The sequence below is a fragment of the Acomys minous genome, assembly GCF_964271855.1.
Source record: "Acomys minous genome assembly, chromosome: 13".
Taxonomy (NCBI): domain Eukaryota; kingdom Metazoa; phylum Chordata; class Mammalia; order Rodentia; family Muridae; genus Acomys; species Acomys minous.
This window is the reverse complement of record NC_140495.1, coordinates 83,019,173-83,046,625: the sequence shown is the minus strand read 5'-3', so window position 1 is coordinate 83,046,625 and position 27,453 is coordinate 83,019,173. Positions and strand designations below refer to the sequence as shown.

General features: G+C 35.3%; 1 protein-coding gene across 13 annotated transcripts in view; it reads left to right on the top strand.

Moving 5' to 3' along the window:
- The window catches only part of TBC1D5 (TBC1 domain family member 5), a 450,634-nt gene that overhangs the window by 62,888 nt on the left and 360,293 nt on the right, over positions 1 to 27,453 (top strand). For 3 of the 13 annotated variants that reach the window (XM_084754672.1, XM_084754681.1, XM_084754670.1), the window contains one exon: positions 14,195 to 14,250. The exons of the other annotated variants lie outside the window; for them this stretch is intronic. The gene's annotated coding sequence lies outside the window, so the exon portion shown is untranslated. The remainder of the gene's footprint in view (positions 1 to 14,194; positions 14,251 to 27,453) is intronic. 13 annotated transcript variants of the gene reach the window in all.

Below are 27,453 nucleotides of genomic sequence, written 5' to 3'. Positions count from 1 at the left end.
GCTTGCCATTGCCATTTCTGTTAGACTGGCTGTTGAGCAAACTCTGGGTTCTACCTGTGTCCCCTCCTTCTAGCACTGGCCTTGCAGGTGCATGATGTATGCCACCTGGCTTGGCTTTTATGTGGGTGCCAGGGGTACAAAATCAGGCCCTGATACCTGCACAGCAAGCATATTGCCCGTGGAACCATCTCCTCAACACTGATTCTTAAGGCAGGGATTGATTCAGAATTTTCATAATTCCTAGCTGAATATTCTTATTAATTGAAGCATTTGGTCTCTTTAATAGATTTTCCCACCATAGTCTAACACGATAAGCATTATTTTAGGTATGAAATAATGATATTTCATAGTTTGGTCTTCCATATAGTATTTGATCTTAAAGGTATTTCCTTTTTGCTTGACAAATATACATTAGATTGTTGCTTTAAAGATAGACTTGTGGGTTGTTTGCTTGTTTGATTCTTTTTTCACTTTTTTCTATCTCTGACTTGCAGAATCAAATGAGCAGTAATCTTTGAAATAGCCTCTGGTATTTTTCTTCTGTTGAAACAATAAAAGATATAATTTGTTTTATTCTAAGATAGTGTTTCCCCCTTTCCTTTAAAACTCTCCGTTGTAGTATTGTTTTTAAGACCCAATGTCTAAAATATTTTAGAGATGCACTTTTAAGAGGAATCTGATAATTTGTGTGGGAAGTTTAGGCTAGATTTGAGATTCCCTGCCGTAGTATAAAATACACTTGAAGAAGTGTTTATTGGTTACCTTAAAACCAAGGAAGTCAGAGATACCTGCTTGTGAAAATGGTAGTTTGATGTTTATTGTCATAGTCAACAACTGCCATAACTTGTTTTCTTTTCTAAGCTCCTAAACATTCACTTGCCTCTATTAAGATCAATTAAATGGATCCTGTGGCCACGTGCACAGGTACGAATAGGCTGGAGGAGGAATACCAGATATCATGTATAGTTCCAAGCTCCCCTTGGAAACCAGGAAATATATCATGCAAACTGATGTGTCAAAATAAAAACAAAACAAAACAACCATGGAGGTCTGGTATTACATCTGTAATTTGACAAATTCATTACATATATGGTTTTGCAGAAGACCCCATGTTGAGTCCGCTTTGTCTCTTAATATTTCTGTGATCCTGTTGGGCATTCAGGAAGGTGAAAACCAAAAATGTAAGAGTTGGAAGAAGGGGCTTGGGATATTTGACTGAATACTTGTGGTATAAAAAATTCTAGGGGTCTGGTGACCTTCCCTGGGGGTGAGGCTCAGAGGTACTGAGAAGTATTATGAGTACCACCATTTTGGTTTATGCCATATAGCTCCATTTAACTATGATAGTGATGAAGACACCTAGTCTTCCCCATCTTGATGTCATTAATCAAGATGGAAATCACAGCACTTGGTTGTTGCCATCCTAATGATATCACTGACCAAGTTACATGCCTCTTCCCTCTTGATAAGATCATTAGCCAAAGCAACATGGCTACTTCCTGCCTATGATGAGCTCAGTCTGTGATTCACTATCATGGCACTATCAGAGCTCATGGACCCCTATACCTTACAAATTAATGGTGGACACTCACTTAACAAAACAAAACACCTGAATTAGGTTCGCATGGACAAAGAGAAGACTGCACATGTAAAGTAGGCATGTAAGCACCTCCCCCTGAAAAAACAAAATAAATAAACAAAGCAAAGATTCTCTACAGTCTCAAAAAGTCCATATAATTTACTGCATAAATTGTATCTGTGGACACCAAGCAGTGGATCCTGTTTTGATCTTCCCTTGGCTCTTCGGTATAAACTTTTACTGGGTAAAGAACTCAGGAAAGAAGCAGAAGGGAAGGTGGTACATGCCGGGGTGCACGCACAAGGAGAAACTGGGAGGAAACTTGCAGCTATTATGAACAGTGTGAGCAGGAAAAGTGTGGCTTGGCTCAGACTAGACAGTTAGAGTGTGACCATTGTTGCTTGGAATGTAGGTTCTTGAGATACTATTTGTTAAAATAGTTAATCCTGATTTAAAACCTTAGTACTCTAGTGTGACACTTTTACCCAGTTAGAAAAACAACTGACTGGGGACCATATGGTCTAAGGTCACCTAGCCTCAATATAAAGAAAAAGAAGGGAGAATCCTGTGCCCCAAAAGATTTTCTCTTCTTGAACTGTTTAGCTCTCTCCACTTAGCCATCAGTCAGCCATACAAATCTGAGAGAGAAGGAAAAAGGTCCTTTTTTTTCTTCCCAGGAAGGCTGAGTATCAAGCAAGCACATTTTAGTCCCAAGGCATGACAGAAAAGCTAAAGCTTACTTCTTTAGTCCTCCGAAAAGCATCAGTAATGTCTCCATACATGGCACCAAATAACTTACTGGAATTTTGGAATCCTTTTATGGTTGCCAGATTGATACAGAGGAAATTGGGGAACCCCCCCCCCTCTTGGGATTCTTAGTCTCATTAGTCAAATAATTTAATAGGGCAGGGTGTGGCTCTTCATAATATCAGCATTGGAACCAGAGCCAGAGGCTTAGGCCGAAGCAGAAGCAGGCAGAGGTCTTGAGTTTGAGACCAACCTTGTCTACTTGGTGAGTTCCAGGCCAGGCAGGGCTACCTAGAGATTTCATCTAAAAAACAAACAAACAAACAAACAAACAAACAGACCAAAAAACCAAAACAAACCGAAATAATAATAATTTTAAAATGTACTGAAATGGAAATGCAAGGGCAATTTTATCAGAGTTTAAAAGAAAAACCCAGTGGTGGGCCTCCGGTACACTTAACTTGCTACCTTGAGGAGGGGAATGTTGGGAAGGCAGCATGTGGTACACAAACAGCCTGATGGTGAGGAGGAAGGATGTGTGTGTGTGTGTGTGTGTGTGTGTGTGTGTGTGTGTGTGTGTGTGTGTGTGTAACAACCCATTTAGAGATCATGTAAGAGCACTCTTGCATAGCAGATATTTATGGTACAGTTCATAACAATGGAAATATTGCAGTTATGAGGTAGCAATGAAAATAATTTTATTGTTGGGGGTCACCACAACATTGGGAAACTGTATTAAAGGGATACAGCATAAGGAAGGTTGAGAAACACTGGTTTAGAGGAAAGAATGAGGAATACTAAAATGTTAGGGGTGCCCCAAAGTGTTAAACAAACAAAACCCCTGCATATTCAGAAAAGAAATAGAAGAAAGGGAAAAGTTAAGTTTTCCTGAATTCAAAAAAGTAGACAGACTTAAAAACTATGCCCATGACCCAGTAGGCTACTGCAGTAGGAACAGGGTTTCAGGATGGCAGGACAAATCACTGCACCTGTCTCCTTAGCATAGCTTGGATGAACTTGCTTTCCTAGGGGTAGTCTTTCTTCCAAGTGAGTGACCTAGCCCAACTGGAATGCTGGGTTTCTACAAAGGCCAGGTTTTCTAGTCTCTTGATCAGGAGTTTTTCTACTCTGATATCAACACAGTTTCTTATTTTGCCAAAGGGTAATTTCATAATTTTCTCAACTGCAGAGAGCCAAAAAGGTTTAGTACGAATATGATGCGTTTGCAGTTTCTAGGATAGAGAGCTTGAGATGATTACTAGAAATTCTTCCTCTTGTTTCCATTGTTCAGAATTTGATGTGAAACCTTAAGTTAGTGGGTGTCCTGGCACTTTAATAACCTTCCAGGTATACTCAGACACATCAAAATTTACCACAAAAATTATCTTTCATTTCCTTTGTATGGAAATATTTTGACAAGTGAACTTAAAAGAATAAGCATATCACTGCTCTTCGTTTGGACCAATATGTACACTTATTTTCCAAAAGTTAAAAGTTCTCCTTGATGAGGGATGGGGAATAAGTTACTTATTTCATAAATTCATAAAGGTGTAATTTACCTTTTAAGTGGGCGTCATCAGTGTTTTGACATTTTAAAACTTTAGGCATTCTTGGTCTCTTTTTCTTCCCTTTGTACTAGTTTATTGAAATTAAGGAATACCTGAATATAGTGTGTAGTTTACAATACAAACCAAACTAAATTTGAGAAAATGGTAGAAAGATATAATATAGGCAAGGAGAAAATAGAAGAAACAAATACTACCAAGACATGAATATATTTTTGTTTTAGCTCAAAAATTTTTCTGAGACCATGTCTTGTATGAGGATTTATTTTCTCTGCATTCTAGAATCATTGAAACAAGACAAAAGGAACTTAGGAGTGTAAAAGTTTTATAGTTTCCACCATCCCCTTGATTTATGTACTAACCATTGTCCACCTTGATCCAAAAAGTAAACCCCGAAACTGTGCAAGCAAACAAAATCATTTAAAAAGTTATTGCTGCAAGAATGTTGTTAGGTAGGTAAAATGTGAGTTGCAGAGTAGACTGGACTACACCATGAGCCGTCTGAGCCAGGCCCCCTGGGTGTATAATAGCCTTGCATTGTGTGCTCCTTCCTGAGTCATGCTTCTTGACCCGGTAGTGAACCTGTGGCATTGTGTGCTCCTTCCTGAGTCATGCTTCTTGACCCGGTAGTGAACCTGTGCTGTGTTCTAAGGTCAGTCATTCCTTACTGTTTTCCTGGAACATATTGACTACTATAGTAATCTGCTCTTTTTACTCTTCCCATCTCATGATTTTAAACTATTCCATCTTAATAAGATTCTTCTATTTTTAATGTTAATCTTTGTATAATACTTTGAAATCTGTACTGCTGTGAATGTGTTTCCAGTTCCAGTCCTACCAGCTTACGCACTTTTCATTATCCTCAGACTGAGAAAAGATAGCACCATATTGCCTTTCACACGTCATTAGTTAAACATGCACTGGCTTTTCTTTCTTTAATTTTTAAGGTCTTTTCTTTCTTTTCTTTTTCTTTTTTCTTTTCTTTCCTTCCTTCCTTCTTTCCTTCCTTCCTTCCTTCCTTCCTTCCTTCCTTCCTTTCTTTTTTTTTGACATCTAGGAATTCCCCGTCTCCCCCTTTGTCCATCACACCTAATCAGTCAGTGTATAGTCTTAGTTTGTGTTTCTGCCATTTCTGTACTATCCCACGAAGCCATACCCAATCCTCTAAAACCTTATTTTTAAACTATTTCATATCTCTTAATTGGTAGCATTGCTGTGATATCAAATGTTTAGTGTTTATTGCTGTCAGACTAATTAATCTTCCTAAAGCACTGCCTTTACCCTGCTGCTCTCCTCCTTTGAACTTTTCAGTGGTTCTGCTTTGTTAGTAGATTGACATTTGAAATCTGAACATTGCCTACCTGGATCTAGGTCCTGTATTTCCTGTTTCTTCATTGGATTTTAACTGTGGAACAGCACCTCTCTTAGCCTATGCATAATCCATTATAAATGCTCATTTTTTTCCTTGTAAACATTTACTGCTTGGATCTATGTACTGTTATTGAGCTAAACAAGATAGCTGAGGACTGACTTTTTATTGAAATTGATATTCTACAAAGAAGAAATAATTCAGGAGCTATTTCAGTTATTTGTTTAGTAAGCAGTTGGTGAACATGATATATTATTTTGATGAAAAAATACTAAAAATTTATTTCATTTTTCTTCTGTCATCAGTATAATTTTAAAAAAATGAACATTTAACTGAAAAGATTATTTTTAAAATCACAAAATTTTAAATAGCCTAAGAGTTATTTCTTTCTAAATGTACATAGTAATGATTATTACTAAGTAATATTGATAATACTATGAGTACTTTCAACCACATAATAAAAGGAAAGGATAATTAACACATTCTTATGTTAAAACAATTTCAGTAAAGGTGATTATTATGTGATGTAAATACATGTGCAATAGAGACAAAATACTTTTTAAAGGATTGCATAAACTTAAATGATTAAGATTTTTTAGCTAATACATGAAATCTGTCTTCATAATTGAATAAGATAAGATTAAAAATATTACATAGCTTTTATTTTAGCTTTAAGTTACATTTAGTGGATTACATAGTATCGCACCATAGGTGTGATGTTTTGAAGTTTGAAGATGTGTACAAAGTTGATGTTGTTTAAAAGAAAGACAAAGTATTCAGTAACACTAAAAGTCCTTGTATAATCTAAAATAATAATTTTCATAAATATTATCATTATAAACATTATACGTGTAAACATATCTTCTCTGTTTTGTAATGCCTTTACTTGTCTAGTGGGAGGTGAATAGTGATATTGAGACTGCTGTTTAACTTACTGTAATGGCCTAAAATATTAAATAGCATTGAAGTAAATATGAGAAGGGAAAAGAATTATCTCCATTAAGTGATACAAAATGGTATACTAAGACTAACAGACCTGTGGTGTTCATTAAGGAACAAAATCCCTAAATTCAGATGCTAATTATAATCACAAAGCAGTGCCTCCCATATTGTTAACCATTGTGTATTTTCTCTAATCAAAATGTAATTTGGAATTCTTGAAGCACTGAATATAGTTCTTATATTTTTTTGTTATCTTTTAGTATTTATTTTTATAAAAACTGGAAAAGTTCTGGGGACTCTGATTTTGATGGAGATAGGTGACTTATTAAACCAAATGCTGTGTAGATAATTCATATAGATTGGTCTTAGATAGTATTTAACTTAGATTGTAAGTTAATAATCGGTGATTAAAAACATATTTAGTAGTAAAGTTAAGATAATTTAAGTATATTTTAGCATCTTTGCCTTGTTGTGCTGCCCTATGAATGTTTTAGGCTTATATTTTAGACATATATATTAACACTGGATAAAGAACATACCCATTTAGATTATTATAGTTTTAAAAATCAAATTGGTCAAGGTCTTTGGGATCTTTTAAAATGGCAATGTTGCATTATGATTAAACAGTTTTGAGAATTGTAAATACCTGTGAAGAAAATTTCCTCTGTATTTTGTATATCTTTCATTGACAGTTTTGTACTATGCTCTTCAGTTGTTAAAAAATAAATAGTTCGGATATCCCATTCCAACAAGGCCTCTAGCTTCTAAGTTCTTAGAGAGGGAGAAGAGTGTAATGGTTGTATTTTTAAAACTTTGTCTTTAGAAATACAACACAAAAATTATAAAAGAAGCCTTTCACTTTTTTTCTTTAATCTTAGGTATCTCTCCCCTTCCCCCCCCCCCCATTTAACTTTTAAAAGTAAGTAGCTCATAATTTAGGATCACAGTTATTAGGTGTATTTCTGCATTTTATATATTGCTCCCAGATGCTACAGTATTAGTTTTTATCACTGCATATTTTATAAAATGTCAGCCTTCTGTTGGCTGTTCACACAGCATTGTTAGTGATCAAATGCACAACATAAAGGAAAAGACTCTAAACAGTTGGCTAATCTTTGTCCTTCACGGTAACAAAAATACTACAAAATTGCTTCATTACAGAAATTCAACTTTTGGTATCATATAATATGTAAAGGTTTTTCTTTGTGTTTAGTGAAGTAAAATGAGAAAAGGTTTAACTTATAAGGAGAAATAATTTCTAATTCACTAAGTTTTTCTTGGTAAGGAATAAAGGTGGTATGTCACATGTAAAGCTGCTGAACGACATGTGCTCTGTTTTCATACCTAGATACACAGCATAAATAATTACTTTAAACCTCGTTTTGTTACATAAAATACATTTTATAAAAGTAGTTATTAGTCTTTGTATATGCATTAATTTGTGTATGATCTAATATATTTTAATATTCCTGTTTACCAGTTTTGTAGTTTAGAATGTTATTTCATTGATTCAAAGAGCTGATTTTATTTCAGTGATCGCACTATCAAGATAGGAGAAAAACTTCAAAACCTAAAATAAAATAAAAATTCTTCAATGATTTTGATCAGCTGTTGTGTATGCCTAACACAGCAGTTGGTTCCATCAATTCTATGTTTTGGGATGGTTTATTAAAATGAGCTGTTGCTTTCGGTAAATCATGGGTAAATATCCTGGCTTCACGCATGTTATTTCAGGATGGGGGCAATTTTATATTTGAAGCCTTGTGGTTGGTAAGATTAGAGAGCTCTCTGTTCTTTGAAAGTGAGGGTTTTTTGTTCTGTTCTATTTTGTTTTTGTTTTATTTTCCAGTGTGGGAATTCCAAAACAGAACAAGAGTGAAGATGTAGAGCACAAGCTGCTTTTAATGTCATTTTGTGACTGTCTGAAATGGTTTTATGTATAATGCATCATGTGTGTGTGTGTATATATATACACACACACATGTATAATGGTTTTCAGATAATAATGCTATGTATATATTATCTTTATTTCTTGTGCAGTTTTTATCTTATTAAGAAATGAAAAATAATTGATTTCTGAAGGAAGAATTAGGCCTTTGGAGAGCAATTTAAAATATAAAACCACAAATATTAGTTAGTTATAAGCATCAACTTTGTGTGTGTGTGTGTGTGTGTGCTGTATTTTTTCTTTTAATGCATGATGTATAGGTTACCAGTCTTGATACCACCTTAGAGTTTTCTACAAAATGCAGAATCTTGAGTCCAGCACCATACCTCCTAGAGCAGTTTTTATTTTATTAAAATTTCTGGAAAAATCATATAGATATTAAAACTCAAGATACGCTGTCATAAAACACCTTGTCAAACCTCTCATTTGTTTTCCATGAGGGTATGTGGATGCATGTTTTAATTGTATATTGATTCTGAATTTGGCCAGTTCAGTTTCAGAGGAGCCAGTAACTAAGCATATGGGAATTTTAGTAGGGCTAGAAGTAGACAAGTATTCAGTCTAGGCAGTTGCAATTAGAAACAAATGTCAAAAGCCTCTTACTACCCTGTTAGTGTTTTCTTTGGTTAGGGCACTATCTGCCACATTCCAGATACCATTTTTTTCCCTTCCAGAAATAGTGTAGTAAGCATCTTCGAGGTGTATTTCATGACATGTTTTTCCAAGAGCTGCTTTGGAAAGGATAGCATGGTTAAAAGTAGGATAGTACTGAATACATTGTTCGATGATAGAAGAATATGGTGACATATTAAGTAGAACATTATGGTAGGCAGATTTGGGCCCAGGGGTCCCGCTCAAACTAAGGCACCAGCCAAGGACAATACAGGTGGTAAACTTTAAACCCCTACCCAGATCTAGCCAATGGTCAGAACATTCTCCACAGTTGAGTGGAGAGTGGAATATGACTTTCTCACGTACTCTGGTGCCTCACCTTTGACCATGTCCCTTGGAGGGGGAGATCTGGTGGCACTCAGAGGAAGGACAGCAGGTTACCAAGAAGAGACTTGATACCCTATGAGCATATACAGGGGGAGGTAATCCCCCTCAGGAACAGTCATAGGGGAGGGGAATAAGGGGAAAATGGGAGGGAGGGAAGAATGGGAGGATACAAGGGATGGGATAACCATTGAAACGTAACAAGAATAAATTAATAATAAAAAAAGAGATTTGGAAATATTCTGTATTAGTTATTTTTTCTGTTGCTGAGATAAAATACCAAGCCCCCCCCCAAAAATAACACAAAAATAAAAACAAAAAACTACAACTTATGGAAGATTTAGATTATTTTGGCCTATGGTTCCTAGTCCATCGTGGTAGGGAAGATATGACACCAGACAGATGTGGCATGGAAGAAGAAAGATGGTTAGTCACATTTTATCTCCACAGAGGAAGCAGAGAGGACAAAGGGGTGAAGGGAGGGAGGGAGGGAGGGAGGGAGGGAGAGAGAGAGAGAGAGAGAGAGAGAGAGAGAGAGAGAGAGAGAGAGAGAGAGAGAGAGAGAAGGTGATAAGGAGAACACAAATAGAACAGGAAGTGACATGAGGTCTTAAAAACTCTGAAAGCCCACCCCTTCGTGACGCCCTTCCCACCCTTCCCAAAGAATGCTATTAGCTGAGGAACAAGTTGAAATACATGAGCCTGTATTGTCACTTTTCATTCAGACAATCAATCACATCAGGTGACTTAACTCAAATTTTCCAAATTTACTTGACCTTATAAAACAAAACCATATTCCATCTTATCACTGTATTGGATTTGGTTGGTCTTCTCCCCGGAAACAGTGTGCACATGTGCAGTGAACATTTATGCCCCCTCTATTAGTCAGGTTCTCTAAAGTCACGGAACTTAGGAAATGAATCTGTCTCTATAAATCTTCATTTATATCATGTATCTAAAGTTTTGAGACTATATATATATATCTTCATCAATAGCTGTATCCCAAATAACACATTAATCACAATCATTCTTACCATTTCTGATCTGACTACATATTAGTAACCATATACCAAGAGCTGTAACACAGAAAAGACACAACTAGGTGAGAGAATACACTGTTCTGAGTATTTCAGAGCATTTTGGGTATGATTATATGGAACCTACTTTATTGGGTTTTTTCTCTTTAACCAATTTTTTGAGGAATATCTGCATGAAATTCAGTTATGGGTACTGGTGAAATTTGATGTTGATTGTCAAATGGAGTCTCTGACGTGATCCTTTCTTTCCTTTATGTCAGTTAGATTTAGGGTAGTGCTGCACACTAAACATTAAGGTAACCAGACTGAGTTAAAGCCTTGGGCTCCCCTTGGATGCTATGAGCTAGCTGGAGATGAGGAACCAAGCTTCAGACCCTGGAAGTCTGTCTACTGTGTTGGGGTTGTGGTCAGAGCCACAGGTTCAAAGTAATCTCTAGGGCCATAGCAGTGGAGACTCAGATCCTGCAGAGATCACTGACCTCAGAAGTCAGAACTCTACCTCCTCACTAACCCTTCAGCCCACAAGAACCAAGGCTTCAATGTCTCCGGGAGCCATGGGCCCACTGGAACCAAACATGGGCCCTGTGCTGACCTCTGAGGCCACTGTGCTGGAATCCTGGTCTCTTGGTGCTCTGTTGCTATTGGAGCGAGAGGCCTTTTATTTTCTTTTAAATGGACTATAACTTTTAAGCTTCTATAAGTTTACAACTTACTCCTTTTAAATCTTTTTCTCTACAACTGTTAACATTGGCATGCTCTAGGTATCTTTTTTAGTTTTGTTCTGTCATATATTAAACTTACTTTGAAAATATAATAATAGCTTCATTTCCCTTTTCCTTTTCATTTCTTCAATCCCTCTCCTATACTCTCCTCCCTTTCTGTTGATCAAATTTATAGTCTCTTTTTATTTGACTCTGTTGTAGACAACACACATGCACATGCATATGCAGGTGCACACGTGCCTACACATAATTGTGCCATGCACAAATATACACTCTTAAATATACGAATATAATTTTTTCAGTCTGTGTATTATTACTTGACTGTATATGAATGCAGGGCTGGCCACTTAGTATTGGACGAACAACTGAGGCACTTTTCTCTGAAAAGGACCGTTTTTCTTACTCAACATTCCTTACTTGCCTATAGTGCTTTGTCTAGGGTTGAAGCCACATGCGACTCCCCAACTCCCTATTTCTGTGTTAGTGTTCCTATTGGTTTCATTCTTTTTTTTTTTTTTTTTTAACTTTTTGGCATTTTATTTTTCTTTTTTCCTCTTTTACTGAAAATAGATTATTTCCTTTTTTGAAAAAATTTAAATTACAATTTATTCACATTCTATCTCGATTGTAATCCCCTCGCTCTTATCTTCCTGTTCCCATCTACTCTTCTCCTTCCACCCTGTTCCCCTCCCCTAGACCGCTGACCCATGGGGTCCTTCTCCCCCACCCTCCGGCCACAGCCTGTCAGGTCTCATCTGGATATCTTGCACCCCTTCCTCTGTGTTCTCACAGGGCTTCTCTGCCAGTGACAGTGATCAAATCCCAGGCAGGAGAATTCACATCAGAGGCAGTGCCCTTCCCTCCCCCCCTGCTCCCCCTGCTCCCCTGCTCTCCCCTTCTTCATGTGGAGCATGAGCTGTCCGTAGGCTACATGTGAACAGGGGTCTAGATTCTTTGCTTGCATTGTCTTTGGTTGGTGTGTCAGGGCAAACAGGGTTGTCAAATTGTGAAATAGTAAATGTTTTCCTGTTCTGATGTGGTGTGATAACTAGAAGCCAGAAAGACACTGAATTTGTGAATTCTGAATTCTGAATATACTGAATTCTCCGTTAGGAGAATATGGATTTTATTTTTATTTAAACCTATTTCTATACTGGAAAGCTGAAGTTTTTAGGGCTGGGCCTGACAGCACTCAGGGCTCTCAGTCCTCCTGGGCGCAGTAGGAGATGATGGGCTCCAGGATAGCCAGGGCTACATAGTGAGATCTTGTCTTAAAAGACAATCCAAAAAAAATGTGGTTGTAGCTTATGTACTGCTGCTTGTTGTTTTGTACATTTCTGTTGCAGCGTCTAGAGGAAATCCATAGCAGGTAATTACATAATATGTGCAAATCTAACGTTTACTCTTCTTTACTAAGCTTGATCTTCTAGAGGTTCTTTTGTCGTTGATAGTTTCATTGACTGTTACTCCCCCACCCAATTTCTTTGACAGTCCCAGCATTACCATAGTCTCTGACTTTTGGCAGGTATCTTAAACATTTGACTGCTTTAAAATTTTTTTTAATTTTCTCTGTGATTTAACCAAATTTAGTATTATTCAAGTTAGAATTGAGTGTTATGTTATACTTCATTAAAAACCTCATGTGATGACCCAATTGCTCTATTCTGACTCTCAGTTTTCCTCTCTATGACTGGCCTCATTGCTTCTTATTATTTGTTGTGCCTAAGGTTGGGCTAAGTCCATACTTGCCAGATCTCCATCTCGTTGTCAAGAGTCTCTCTCAGGCCTGTCCTCGTTCTTCTATTAAATCAAGGTTTGTGTTGTAGAATATTGCTCTGCCCATTTTCAGAGTAGTTAATGCTGTTTTCAGTACATACTGACCTGATTATTGGATGCTACGGGGTGAGACAATTTTAGTTTTTAAAAAGAGCAGGAATGGCCCTGAAAATTAATACCAAATATTAAATAACTTTATGTAGTATGTAACTAGAAAATGAAAAGATTTTGTGCTTAATTCTAAAATGAGATAAATGCACTGTTAACATACTAAGCATTTTTATTTTAGAATGTTGTTATATCATTGATTTTATCTGTCATTGCCCATATTACTCTTATTAAAATTAACAAAAATTTTGATTTGTGAGTTTTAATACAAACTGGTAATTTTAAAAAGAATTTTAGAGTTCTTGAAGATACCTTACAGTAAAAACTTCTGAATTTGCAGAATGTATGAAATTTACATTTACAAAATCTTGATATTTTACTGTTGGAGATGTGTTCATTTAACTTAGTTATGTAAGGTCTAAAGTTTGAAAAAAATCTCTACCCACTTTGTGACAACAAACTAATAGATAATTTATATTTTAGTGGGCTTCTTGCTCTTTAAAAACTTTTTTTGAGAATTTATTACATTTCACTCCTTTTCACCCCAACTCTTCTTATATCCCTCCTACTCCTGCTTAAATTCATGATCCCTCTTAAATTATTATGATGTGCTTGTATGTATAAAACCTGTTGATTCCATTTTGTGTTGTTCGTATTTACATGAGTTTTAGGCTGACCATAGAGGACTGGATAGCCCATCAGGGACTCAAGCTTGGAGAACACAAACTCTGCTGTTCCAGCCATCGACTGCCTATAGCAGTATCCCCCACTCATGTTATATCAAGTGTTATCATTATGCAGGTTTTCTTTCATATTGTTGGAATTTCACGGTCATGACTGGATGAGAGTATCTCACAGCAGGCATCCTGGGCCGCTGGCTCTTATAATCTCTCTGTTCTCTCAACAATGTTCCCTGACTTTTAAGTGTAGGTTTTGCATTGTAGATGTATTAGATGGGGTTGTGCACTCCATTGTCACTTACTCTATGCCTTCTGACCAATTTTGCATCTCTGAAATAGTCTCGGAATGATGCAAAAAGAAGCCTCTTTGATAAGAGTTGAGAGCTACAGTTGTCTGTGGGTATAAGTTTAAGTGCTTAGAATAAAGCCAGGAATTTGTGTGTGTGTGTGTGTGTGTGTGTGTGTGTGTGTGTGTGTGTGTGTGTGTGTGTAGTAGGTCATCCTTTAGGGTCTATGCCCTCTCTTACCCTTGGTAGTTGTTTACTATATCAAGCATTAGTTCTTTCCTAAGCAGGTCTTAAAGTCCAATTAGACAGGTGTTGGTTATTCCCAAGCTAAAAGTGTCACTATTATATCATTGAGGATATATTGCCAGGCCAAACATTGTTATAGTGCATAGGTTTTATATCTGGGTAGGACTATTGATTTCTTTCCTTGTTTCACAGCTTGCATTAACACCTTCTAGTCTTCTGAGCGCTTGTCCCCTGGGAGGAGGCTCCAGGTCAGTTCCATCTTCATTCATCCAAATCCTGTTTCTGAAGTGTGTGCTGTTTTAAGCAATAGGAAGGAAACAAAGGCCAATGACAGTAGTCTGTACTGTTTTGTTATTTCATTGGATTACCGTGTTGAAGAACTTGAAGAGAAGTTTCAACATATTGGCACTGGAATTTTTGTGTAGCTCTTGGGAAGAGTATTTTCATCCTGTGTACTCTAATTCCATTTAAAATTCTCTCTCTCTCTCTCTCTCTCTCTCTCTCTCTCTCTCTCTCTCTCTCATATCTACTTTGAGTATTATGTAATATATATCATGTATACTATATAGTACATACATAATATAGGAAATATATTTATTTCTAGTAAGCTTATAAAATGTTATTTATGGCTTTTTCAAATTCTGTATTACCTCCCTTGTTCCTCCTTCATCACTGAATATTATGTATTCTGTTTCCATTCATTTACTTGAAAATTTTATAATTGCTTATTTCTTTACAGAGAAATAAAATTCCATATTGCTACATTTTCATTATATCTTCATCAATTGAAGGAATTTGGGTTGTTTCCATTTCCTAGCTAATATGAATAGATAAGCAGTGAGCATAGCTGAGCAAGTATCTCTCTGTAGAATATCAAGTTCTTTTGATATATGCAAAGGAGGTGGTCTCGCTGGGTCATTTGGTAGATCTACTTTGCGTTTCTGAGATTTCTCTACATTGATTTCTGTAATGGTTGTAGCAGTTTGTAGTCTGTCAAAAGGTAATGGGTGTTTCCCACCTCTGTCATAGCTAGCATTTATTGTCAGTTTTTATATTAACCAATCTGACTAGGTAAAGATGAAATGTTAAATTTAGAGATGCTTTGGCAAACATTTATTTATTATCTTTGAGAATATTATACATGAGTACTGCATTTAAATCATTTTGACCTCACCATCTAAGCCTACAATTCCTCCTGTGACCAGGGCTGTCTTTCAAATCCCTGACTGTTTATTATTTAATTATTTTTACATACACACATCTGTTTCTATAAAGAAATGCAGCCTGTACAGTCTGCTTAGTATCAGGTCCTATGTGTATGCATTTATGGCTTAATACTTGGGATTGGATAACTTGTCAGGAAGACAGATTCTCTTTCTTAGCAGCCATTAATTGTCTGTAACCCTTCATTTAGGGGGTGAGGCCATGTCAGATTTTCCCCATCCACATTGCTATGTCAGTTGGTATTGTGTAGGCTTCTTTTAAGTGACCATATAGTTTGGATTTCATAGGTACAACTCCCCCTTTTATGTAGATGACACAGTCTCATACTGCTGTGTTCCCTGAGTTCTTGATGCAAGGATTGTGTTGTTGATGTATCTGTGGAGGACTGACACCCCACAGTCAGTTTGTCTCGGCATTGTGACCGGTTGTGTATTTATGGTTTTTGTCTCAACTACTAATTCTCCAGTTCCACAAAGCAGGACGAAGTAGCTAAACATATGAGCTTATGAAAGCTCTTTCCATTCAAACCAACACAAATGGGTATGCTCTTAGATTTTCCCTCCCAGGAACTCCTGTAAATGGCAGTGTTTCTATGATCTCTAAGTGTATTTGTATATAGAAAGGCTACTGAATTTTATAACCTGAATCTTGTGTCCCTGACTTTGCTAAAAGATTGATCATTTCAAGAAGTGTTTGTGTGTGTGTAATTTTTGCTATATTTTAATTATAATATATCAGCAAATTATACCATTATATCATCCCTAAGTAGAGAAAATGATTTTCTTTACCCATTTGCATTCCTTTTATTTCCTTTTCTTGTCATATTGATCTAGCTCATGCTATCGCTATAACAGCCCTGTGTCATTTCTGATTTTAATGGAATTAGTTCAAGTTTTTTCTCCATTTAGGATGATATTATATGTGAGTTTATCATATATAGATTTTAGTAGCTTGAGATATCTAATCTCCCATCCTGTTCTAATAATCATAATAATTTATGATGAAGTCATGTTAGATTTTATCAAAGGCTTTTTTTATCTTGTATCTATTGATATTTTCTTGTGATTTTTACTTTTGAGTCCGTTGATATGATTATTACATTTAATAAGTTACATATATTGAACCCTCCGGGCTTCTCTTAGCTAAATCAAATTTGATCGTAGTGAATGATCTTATTGATATATGCCTATATTCATTTTGCACATATTTTATTGATAATTTTTGTATCTATATTCATCATGGATATTGGCTTGTAGGTTTTTGGTTGGTTTGTTTGTTTGCTTTGCTTTGCTTTGTTGTTACCTGGCTTGGGTGATGTAGTAAACTTCATAGAAGTTTAGAAGTACTTCTCTTTTTCTTTTTTGTTTTGTTTTGTTTTGTTTTTTGCAGAGCTTAAGGAATACTAGTTGTAGGTCTCTGAAATTCTCGTAGAATTTTGCTCTCAATCACTCTGGGCCTTGGCATTTTTAGTTGAAGGCTTTAAATCTCCCCATTTTTTGCATCTGTTTTAAGTTGTTGGTCACTTGTTTCAGCTCCTTGGATGAATCTAGAAATTTGTCTAATTTTTTCTTTCCTTTAAAGGTATACATTTTAAAAGTATTCCTTTATAATATTGTCAATTTTGTTGGGGGTCTTTGTAAGATTTCCTTGTCCATCTCTGATTTTGATAATTTGCCTTTCTTTTTGTTAATTGGACTAAGTAGTTTGATGATCTTGTTTATCTATTCAAAGAGCCAGCTTCTAGATTTGTTGATTTTTTTGTATTCTTTTCTTTGCCTATATTTAATTAACTTGTGTTTTGATTTCTATTATTTTTTTCCTGTCTACTTGACTTGACTTTGGCTTCTTCTTTGCCATCAAATCCTCAAGTTGCATTCATTTATGTTCTACTCTAACTCCTTAAGATTTTTCTTTTAATTTTAATGTAGGCACTTAGAGCTATTGACTTCCCTCAGGGTACTGCTTTCATGGTTTTTCATACATTTTGTTATGCTCTTTTTATTTTTATTTCGTTTTGAGATTTTTTCCTTTCCTGTTTTTCTTTGATCTAGTCAGCATTCCATAATATATTGTTTTAATGTCTATGAAGTTCATGTGATTATTGTAAAATTTTTTCCTGTTTATTTTTAAGCTTTGGTTTCAAATCTGATAGAATACACTGAACCACTTCAGTAATGTATTTGGTAGATTTATTTTATGTCCCAGCATGTGGTCTATTTTATAGAAACTTCCATGGAGTGCTGTATATGTTCTTGGTATCAGGTAATGATATTCTATTGATATCTGTTAGGGCATTTTGGTGTATGCTGTCACTTAATTCTGATGTTTCTCTGTTGAGGTTTTGACCAAATGACCCATTCATTGTAGAAAGTAGAGAATTAAAAGACGTAATATTTGAGTTAATCTTTGTCTTGAAGTTCAGTCATATACTCCTACATTTGATACATAAATGTTTAGGATTATACTCTCTTCTTGGTTAATATTCCCCAGGCTAGAATGGGTCTGTATATCTTTTTTTAAAATCTCAGCTTGCCATATATTTTGTCAGATGTTAAGACAGTGATACTTTGTTTCCTGGTTCCATTTATTTGGAATACTTTTCCTCATCCTATCATTGTGAAGTATTCCCTCTTCTTAAAAGTGATGCTTATTATAGAAAACAAACCAAAACCCTGTAGTTTCTTAATATATGAAACTAGTACTTGTCATTTGATTATGGAGTTCAGACCATTAATACTTAAGGTGCTTTACCGCCCCATTCTTTGTAGATTTGATCCTTTCATGGTGTTTCTAATTCCAGCATATTGTTTTTATATTATGTGTTTAATAATTTTTCATATCCTTTGATTGAGTGGTGCAATTTTTATTTCAATTTAAGTTCTGATAGTCTATCTTCTCCATCTATTCTACTTTTCAGGCTTTCCTGTAGAGTTTTCTAATTGGATTGGGGTTTTCAGTTCCATCTTCATTTCAGCTTCAGTTTTCCTCTATATTCCTGTCTCTTTACTGAACTCAGTTGTTGTCAGATTCTGAATTACCTTGATTTCATTTAGGTGAATATTAATATTGTCGTGAACTTTACTCAGAGGTTTATTCCTATCATCTTTAAATCTTTGAGGCATTTGTTTGTGTCCTATTATTGTGTCCTTAATTCTTTATGTTTGTAATTGTTATTTTGGTTTCTTTTTCCTGGCATTAATTTAAACAATTCTCATTGGCGAACATTTTTGGAACTAGTAAGTTTTCATTTGCGGCACTATTGTTCTGGCATTTGATATTATTTTTGATTTGGTGATATTACCTTGGGAATATGGACTTCTTTCATTGGTTTTATGTCAGGGAAGGTATAAAGAATTGGTAGGTCAGTCTTTCAGATAATACAATTTTGAGTTTTGTTTAGAGAGACGTTTCCAATGTATTTGTGACTGAGAAAGTGTTGGAATGTAGCTCGTGGCCGGGTCTGCCTGGCCAGTTGAACAAACTAAGACAGCATATGTAACTGATAGTCGTGGTCACTCATCAGGCTGTGGTGATGTGCAGGATGGATGTGCTGTCTCAGTTAGACATTGGAATGGAAGGGGCTGGCAGAGGATGTGGGACGTTCATGTGGCTGGGTTGATGCACAAACTTTGTGAACCCAGCTTTGCCCTGAACTGGAGATGCTCTCGTGGTGACGGTCTGTGGCTTAGCAGGTACATGCACTGAGAGCTTTAGCTAGGTTAGGAAGTGAGAGCATGGCTTTGCTTTTCACTTATTTTGGAAGTTAGGAAGAGGTCAATAAAGCTTAAATAATACTAAAATTATGCTTTTATGATTTTTAAAAAGTAGTCTTGAGTCCTTTTTTAATGTGTAACTATTGTAGGCACATGTGGAAATTCCTAGGACTTCAGTAATATTTTTTTAAAGTTGGTTTACTTCTTTTGTTTCCATTTTAAAATTATTGTATTCAATAAAATTTTGGTTTTTGTCTATTTAGATGTTCCCCTAGAAACATTCAATTGAAATAAAAACAAAATCAAGATGCATAGTTGGAGTGAGGAGAGAGAGAGAGAGAGAGAGAGAGAGAGAGAGAGAGAGAAAGAGGACACACATACACAAGAGAGAGAGAGAGAGAGAGATGGTCTGAGCACTTAGGCATTAAATATGGATGTTAATTAAGAAAAATTATAAAAATATGAAACCAGATGTTACATAAATTATTTGATTCCCAGGATAGCAGTAACTTATACACTGACAATATTTTTATATTTGCATGTGTATATCTATTTTCTATTTCTATATTTTCCAATATTTATGCAAGTCCCATGAAAATAACTAGAGAAAGAACTGGCACTTCCTTCTTTGAAATAGTGGTAAAGAGTTCTGCATGTGGACTGCTGGGGAAGTCAGTTGTGTGTCAGCCTCTCTCTATGGATGGTCTTCTGGGTTGCTGATTTTGCCTATATAGTTCCCTTCTTTTTTTGTTTTCTCTAATAGTGTACATTTCTTTCATTAACTATATCCTTGTACAGCATAGTTAATTAATGTAAGAAATTGAAAATTGGATTGAAATTGACATGCATCTAAAGTGTCTATTTAAAAAATGTTAAATTACAACTACTTGGGATACTTATTATATTGTTACCTATGTATTTGATTACAGTCACATTTTAAACTTTTTTCGTTTTTCGAGACCAGGTTTCTCTGTGTATCCTTGGCTGTTATGAACTTGCTTTGTAGACCAGGCTGGCCTCCGACTGGCAGTGATCTGCCTGCCTCTGCCTCCAGCGTGCTGGGATTAAAGGCGTGCGTCACCATGCCTGGTTTAAACTTATTTTTAATTTTTACATTTTTTCAAGACAGGGTTTCTCCTTGTAGCGTTGGCTGTCCTGAACTCAGACCAGGCTGACCCCGAACTCATAGAGATCAGCCTGCTGCTTCTGCCTCCTGAGTGCTGGGATTATAGGTGTATGACTTTGGTTATTTGGTTTAGTGATCATATCACACTGTACTGTGTTTGATATAATAAATTCTTACTGAACCAGAACAATTTCAAGTGAGATTTGCTGTTACAGATTACATATCTCTGTTGTTGGTTTTTACTTCATATTTCACCACCTTACTGTTGCTTTTTGAATATACAATGAACCACCAATAATGCATGAGATTTTTGTTGAACATTAGAAACTAATGCATACATACAATTAGTGAAAAAGGAGGCCACGGATTTGAAGAAGAGTGAGAGCGAGATACACGAGAGTGTTTGGAGGGAGGAAAGGGAAGGGGACAATGTTTTAATTAAACTAAAATCTAAAACAAAACCAAAAACCAAACCTAATTTTTTTTACAGATTTATTATTAAGATATTTTTAAGTCAGTTGGTTATCCTCAAGATCTTTAGTGTAATTATTGTAGGTTTCTTGCTTGAGCCCGTAGCAAGAGAACCCTGTGTATCCCAGAGTCCACTTGTAACACGTAAGTGCTCATGATTGTTTGCCAGTAGAATTTATATTATTACAAGGATTTATAAACATTTTCCTGCTATGCTTTTACTATTCATAGCCTTTTTAAATATTATTTTTTTTGTTGGGCAGTTAATGTATTTGTTAGGGCATAGGAGGTAAGAGTAGACTTACAGTTGAATGTACCTCGGGATTTGAAGATAAAGTTAAGTGGTGTAGAGTTTACCCTGGGGCCTGGGTTTATATTCCCAGCACCTCTGCAAAAAGACAAAGGGATTGCTTTAATTACTAGGCAGTTCCTACAAGTGTAAGGGAAACTGAAGTAAGGATCCAATTTTTTTTTTCTGTTAAGGACTTGGAGCCTACTTTGAAGTATATTTAGATTATTTTTCTGTTGCTGTGATAAAATAATACGATTGAAAACAACTTATAAAAGAAAGAAGTGGGGTTTTGTTATAGTTTTCCATAGGCATAGAGTCCATAATGGTGGGAGAAACAAGCTTACTTAGTATTCTGTTCTTGGAAGTACTGCTGCATAACATTCACTAGAAATAAGGTATGTTGGACATGCCGTCATGTCTTGATTCACTTTTAAGGCATGTTCTAGTTCATTCCATTTTTCTTTAAGCGGGAATAAAAATTTTCATTGTCCTTTGGGATATACCTACATTATATCATGTTCATCTAGAGTCTGATTTCTGTGTTTATGCTAGTAACTGAAAAAATGGGCGGGGGGACAGTTCAAGACAGGGTTTCTCTGTGTAGCCTTGCCTGTCCTGGACTCATTTTGTAGACCAGGCTGACCTTGAACTCATAGAAATACACATTCTCTGCCTCACAGAGTGCTGGGATTACAGGTATGCGCCACCATGCCTAGCTATAAGAGGCTGGAAAGAAGGGTCAGGGAATTAGAGCATTGGCTGTTCTTCCAGAGTACCAGAGTCCAATTTTCAGCACCCACAGGGCAGCTATATGGCAGCTCACAGGGATCTGAAACTTCAATTCCAAGGTTTCTGACACCCTCACACAGACAGAAATGCAGCCAAAACACTAATGAACACAAAATAAAAATAAAATTTCAAAAATCAAACAATCTAGAGAACTTTCCTTTAAAAAGCACAAAATTATTTGGTGGAGAAAAAAATCCCTCAATACAAAATATACTAACTCTTTTTCTGTTACCCTCACATGTCCTGGGAGCTGTATTTGCACTTGACCATCGTGTCTGTTTATTCTGTTATCTGTGAAGGGCTTTATGTTGATAGTGTATTCTGAGTTACACTGGAGGACGACTCTGTCTTTTCATTCAACTGAAAAATATTAATGGAATAGATGTTTAAGAATGTAAAGAAGTGTGATAATTTGCTTATAGACTTTAAATATCAATTTTGAGGGTAAAATCAATTTGAATTTATTCACTTGATTCACAAATGTTGCTTAACCAATTATGTTAGATGCTCCCCATATCTGTTAATTTTTTTATTTTTTTTATTCATGTGTCCTTTTTTACTTTAGTTCGATAATGTAAGGAAAATTATTTTCTTTTGCCAAATTAATTGTAAAAATTTAAAAGTTTCTGTTTTTGCATAGTTAATAGAGCATAACTATTTAAACACTCTTGCAACAGCTAATTGCAAATGAAAGTGAGCTGTAGGAAATAACAGGATTTTTTTTTTTTTTTTTACTTTTTCTTCCTTTTCTTCTAACCATTTTGACAAGTGTTATGGACAAGTGCTTAATGAACAGTGATGTGCATCTCAGTTTCACTCCTCCCCTTGCAATTTTAGCAGTCTTCTGAGGTATTTAGTGGATCTCAAAGAAGCAGCAGAGGGCTTGATGATTTGCAGGGAGAAAATCAGACACAGAAAACCAGCCCTTTATGACTATAAGCGTGTTTTTTCTACGCATGTGTTTGTTAAATAAGTCCACTAGGTATTTTACATTGAAACTTAAGAATCACTTGTAGCCAGTGAAGAATTGACTCATTAAAATGAAATTTGTCTTTAATTTGTAATGACTGACCTGCTACTATCCATTAGACTAATTATTGAAATATTATAATTTCAATTATCCGAAATGTGTCTATAAATGTCATTAATGAGTGTGTATAAATGTCATTAATGATAGGAATAATAATTTCCTGTTAAGATTTATAATTATTTTGATGTTAGTGAACATTGACTTAACATACTTGAACACTACATTACTTTAATATGTTAAAACCTCATATGTACTTTTGTTCAAAATATTACACATATATTTGGTTCCTTCATAGTATGCAGCATAGAGGTTGGAAGTTTCACATGATTAAAAATATGCTATGTCAGGAATTAAGGTAAAATCAGTGTCAGACCATTTACTTTGCATGTACAAGGATCTGGTTTAGTCCCCAGGATTACATAGTTTATATATACACATATGTATATATAAGTATACATATGTATTATAGCATTTGTACACATATGTATCTAACTAGTACTAAGTACTTTTGCCCAGATACTGTTTAGCTCAAGTATGTAGAATAAGATTTCTCAAAATAAATAGCCATTTTGGGTTAGTTTTATGTGAAGATATTTTAATTTTTATAAGTAGAACATAGGAATTATGTAGGTAAGGGAAATTATCAGTTTACGTTCATCCTATGTTATTAGTCCTATGAGATTTTACAAGTTTCAAAAGATTGTTTATTACTATAGTTCCACAGAGTACAAGCTTTACTTATATCTTGTTACCTTACTTTCTCATTGAAGCACCTTGTTAAAGAGAATTGTATACTAGTAAATTTAAAAGCCTTGATATTATTTTAATCTGATAACAAATGAGTTTGGGTTCAAGTTCTTTTAGCTGTTGGCTACAAACCTAAACCTGTATTTTTTGGATTTATGAGGATAAGTCCTGCTTTGGCAATCTTGTAGATCCTCAAGAGAATAGTTAAACAGTGATTAATCATTGTTTCTTCACTGAGTGTGCAGAAAAGAATGGAAAAGCAGCATTTCACACTTCTGAAGCAATTAATCCCCATGATCTTAGCCAGGTTTGTCTTGTAGATAAGTCGGGATACAAAACGGTACCTAATTTATCAATGTATGCATGCCATAAAGTATAAAACACACAATTTATTTCATATCATTTATAGTCAAATGTAAAAAAAGAGTGACTTTGCCATATCCAAGAGTGTTTCCTACATTACCTTCATATAAACTAAGTACCAGAGATTACAATGGGATTCCTGTTTATTGTGCACATCTGGTGCAGTCACTATGCATTTTCTCATTCACTTGCTGGCATTTTTAGTGATTGTGGCATAAATCACCTTGCTAATCAGAAACATAAGTGACGGGAAGTCATCTCCTTTTTTTGAACAATGGGAAAAAACATATGGCTTCTTAGGCAGTACTTGGCTGTTATACTGTTTATGTGGCAGTGTTTTCCTGGATTTAGAATTTCATATTAATTGCAGTGCTTTGGTCTAAGATATTACACACCTAGGGCTTGAGGTCAAAAATGTTTATTTTATACCATTCTTAAATTAAAATGATGAAATTCCTTGCCTTTTAAAAAGAAATTGATATATAAACAATTTGGAGATGAAGGTGTAAACTAATGACTCATGGGAGAAAGTACATATATTTGCAGTGTTCATATGGCCCTATCTTCATATATGTAGGAAAGAAGCTAGTTTTGCTTTTAATTTTATCCATTTGAACCAGTTTATAGAACAGAATAAAACCTCTGTCTTTAATGTGCTAAAATATAAGATGAATTGTATTTTGATGATCTTTTGAAGATGGAAACTATGTCTACATATACTTTAATGAAAAAAGACTGACATTTTGTAGTACTTAAGGAATGTCTGTATAGCTGTGCATGGTGACATATACCTATTTCTTACCTTTAGGGAAGATGGAGTGGGAGTATTTTGGTTAGGTCAGTTAGACCCTGACTATCCAACTCCCACCTAACAGGCAAGGTAATTAAAAAAATAATCAGAACTTGCTCATTAAAATGTATTCCCAGCAACCACATAGTGGCTCACAACCATCTACAGTGATATCTGGTGTCCTCTTCTGGCAGGTAGGCACACATGTGGGCAGAATATATATAAATTATAAATAAATCTTTAAAAAAGTATGCTGTTCTATTTGATGTATCCCCACATACTCCAATAGTAAAAGTATTTAGAATGCTTCTTTGAATATTCTTTGGAATTAATATGTAACTACTTAAAATAGGAACTTTAAATGGAGATAGGATTCATCTTATTGTATGTATCAGACGGTTGTTATTAAAATATCAATCATAATAACATGTATTACAGATTTATAGACTTTATAGATAATGGTACACTATGGATAGAAATACAGATTTAAAAGTATTCCAATTTTAAAAATGATTTTAATATTTACTCACTTTGCTTTAGGAATCTTTATGATTGTCTCAAGCATCACCTGAGTTAGGAAAGTGAATATCCACAAGTTGAATAAAAGCAACAGAAGTGGTTTGGTTTTTATAATTGTTTGCATATGTGTGTGTATCTGTGTATGAGTTTTTTCTGGTACCTGTGGAAGCCAGAGAATGTCATTGGGCCTTTGGATCTGGTGTGAGCTGTCCAGTGTAGGTGCTGAAAAATGAGCTGTGTCCTCTCCAAGAGCCGTATGAACTCTTGACCATTGAACTGTCTCTCCAGCCCTGACTTTTATTTTATTTTTTAAAATAATTATTTGTTTCTAATATGCCTCTATTCACATTCCCTAATATGACATGGTATGCTATGTTTTATGTTATACTTATGGCAGAATTATGAGTGGTAATTATTTCTAAATAAATTTTTAAATTAAAGTTAACCAGCACTTAAAACACTTAACTGAACTCTACACCATATTGTTCACTTCTTGTCCATTCTTCTTTTATTCATTTAAAGCCCTTTCCATTTTCATCTTTTATTATCATCATCATATCATATTATTTTTAATTGGTTTTTATTTCTGGTAGAAATAAATTTAAAAGCAGTACAATTTTAAACATATATATTTAGTTTTTTTTCACCATAATACAGATTCTAGAAGGATAGAGTTTTTCAGATTCAAGAAATTACAGTTGAATAAATGGCTTGTCAGTGTATAAAATAGTGGATATATTTCAGACTCTTGTGCCAGCAAATGTTGAAACGGTTTGGGTACTGTGGTTGATAGTAGTGCTACTTTAATAAAATAGAATGGAGAAAGTAAGACTTAGTGGGAGTCTTGAAGAAGCTATAGGGGGTCTTATAGGTGACAGTAGTAACTATAGGCAAGGATACATTGTGAAGCGAGATTCAGATTCTTGTATTTCAGTAAAACATGAAGCCTGCCCAAAGTTACTTTGGAGATAGTAGAATTAGTATACCAAAAATACCACATAGAGTCACAAACCGAATGATGTGATAGGTCTTGTTTGTTCATGAACACATGCAGTATACTTTTAGGATGATTTCTAGAAATGTATAAGAAAGATAGCTTGCTTTGGGATACAAGTGGGAAGCAGCAAGCATCACTTGTAATTATGTTGTAAAATAATATGGTCCTTGAGATAATTAAGATTGTTATTCCCTTCATAACTTTTTCACTCAACAGTTTCTGCTTACTTCTGTGGCAAAGCAAGGTGCTGGTTCAACAAAGGCAAGAAATATAGGATTCTTTCCCTTAAGAGATGGAGATTTATAGGGAACAGGCTTGCAGTTAAAAATAATAGCATCCAGCACAACGAATAATGTGACAGAGTATGAATGGGTGACAGAAGACCTCAGAATTCCTAAAATGCCTAGGAGGTAAAGACGAGGAATTCCATGGAGACTTCTCAGAGAGTGTCTAGGCCAGGTGTGTGAAGAGTGCTGAGGGAAGGACAAGAGAGCGCAGGCAGCCATCAGGCAGTGCCGCTCGGCAAGCAGGTGTAATTGGGGTTTTATGCTGCTGACACCTGAGATTGTATCTTCGAAGAGACTTATTTATCATACTGTGTTTGAGCTTTATTTATTTATCTTTCTTTAGAAGGAAAAGGGAGAGCAAGAAGACTGTTGCCATAGAAGAGCTTCAAGTTGTAGTGCCAAGCATTATGACTTCTGAGGGGACGTAAGCCAGGGAGAGGTGTATCACATTTACATTTCAAATTAGAGAAAAAGTTGAAGAGGCCAGGCACTATTTAAGAAATTATATTTGGGTCACAGGAGAAATGAAGGAACTGAAATTATCAGGTCAGAGGTAAAGAAGAAGAATATTCTAATTCAGGAGGTAGATTGACCAAATCTAGCAGTTGTTTATGTATGAGAAGGTCTGTAAGGAAATATGAGCACTAGGCTTGGGTGACTACTTGGTTCTTTTATCCTTCAGGATTCTTAGGTAGCAGACGAGAATTTGAAGAAGAAGAGGATGACTACTGTCTAGGTACCATGCTGATTACAAATAGTTAGGAGATGGCTGAATAAAAATATCTCTCAAGCTCAGGAGATCAATTACAGATATATGTTAAGTATCATTAACATTAGAAACTATTACTAGCCTTAACATAGTTAATAATTTGCTTAGTATTCTCCAAGCATTGTATCGTGTGTTGATAAACTGAAGATAAGTAGGTATGTTTTACAGGTCCATGCAAGGCTGAACAGGGATTATAAAGAGAGATGTGGAGGGGATCTTGGACAAATTGAGTAGCTTTAAATAATGTGATGAGAAAAGAGTGATTTGTTGAGTTGAAAGAGGGAAATACGAAGTGAATGAAAATCAAACGGCAAAAAAAAAAAAAAAAAAAAAA